The sequence below is a fragment of the Condylura cristata genome, unplaced genomic scaffold (genome assembly GCF_000260355.1).
Source record: "Condylura cristata isolate star-nosed mole 26May11 unplaced genomic scaffold, ConCri1.0 scaffold00020, whole genome shotgun sequence".
Classification (NCBI taxonomy): domain Eukaryota; kingdom Metazoa; phylum Chordata; class Mammalia; order Eulipotyphla; family Talpidae; genus Condylura; species Condylura cristata.
In genome coordinates, this window is record NW_004567121.1 from 33,056,945 (window position 1) to 33,058,357 (window position 1,413).

A 1,413-nucleotide genomic window follows, 5' to 3' on the forward strand; every position below is an offset into this window, starting at 1 on the left:
CCGGAGGTGACCACATGGCGCGGCAGACCTCTCCTGACCCGCCCGCTGCTCCCCTCAGCAGTGTACTTGGTTGATCTGCCTGTTCTGCTCCACACTCTGTCCCTGGTGAATCCTCTCACCCTCCACATCTCTGGCCTGTACTCCAGTTCCATAGGAATAAATAAATAAATCTTAAAAAAAAAAAAAAAGTTCTGCTATCTGGCTGACAGATGTTACTGCATCATGTCTCTCTTCCCCCAGTACATTCTAACTTCCTTGGTAAATAGTTCTATACAGCCAAAGAGCCAGTTCTGAGACTGGAGTCGAGGATCCAGGAGAACATTACCTGGAAAGGTTTGTTGGTTCTGGCAAGTCATAAATGGCTTCTTAGTCCTCCATCTCCTAACTCTGACAGGGGAAACTGTCAAAGGGGGGATCTCCTCTACAAATCTGGTCTGAAATAAGTTTCCGGATGAACCATTCACTGGAACTTACATCTCAGAGAGGAGAGACAAAGCCTGAAGCCCAGCAAGGGGAGAAGACACTGGAGAGACAAAGCCTGAAGCCCAGCAAGGGGAGAAGACACCGGAGAGCCCTAGGAAGCAGTCTGCTGCCTTCACATCCTCGCCATTCAATCCCTGGAGAGCTAAAAAAAAAAAAAAAAGGCGCTTCCCAGTAGAAAGAAGTAGGGAAAAAAGCATATCCACTGGCCCCACAGAAGTCCACCCATGGATGTCAACCCCTCCACCATCCACGACGCTCAAGCCTGGGTGTCCAGAGGGTCCTGGGGCACCTTGTGCAATGGACAGGCCTGGGGGGAGGTGCTGAGGGCAGATGCAGGGCGCAGCACTCGGTGGGTGTCTGCGAGTAACCCAGCAACCAGGAGCTCTTCCTCAGGGGGCTCGTCCACCTGCAGCAGCCCGGACAGCCTGGAAGCAGGACTGCGAGAGCCCGGCGAGCCAGGACCACCTGGGGGAAAGTTACGTGGACTATGGAAGTCATGCCGCAATGTCTCCAGGTAATTTTGTCAAGACTTCATTCATGAAGGGAGCTGAATTCCCTGAAGCCCTTAACTTTGTAGGTGTGATAACATGACTGAGTAGAAAGAATAGAGAACTTTCAACCAAACCTGGTACAAATCCCGGCTGTCATGAAAACTAGGTTGCCCTGTGGAGTGAGTCATCTCTGTGCTAAGCCTTCTCCTTTCAGTGAGAGAGAGGTTGTGCTCTTCAAGTAGAGGAGCAGAGAGCGGTAGAGTGTGGGGTGGGGGGCAGCTTGTGTGTGATCATGTGTGTGTACGTGAGAGACAGAGACAGAGCTAGTGAAGCAGACATTTTCTGTCTATATACTATTAAATATCTTTCTCTATAGATAATGCATCTATTATGTATTTTTATATAGAATATCGATTATGTATTTTTCTATTTAATATAT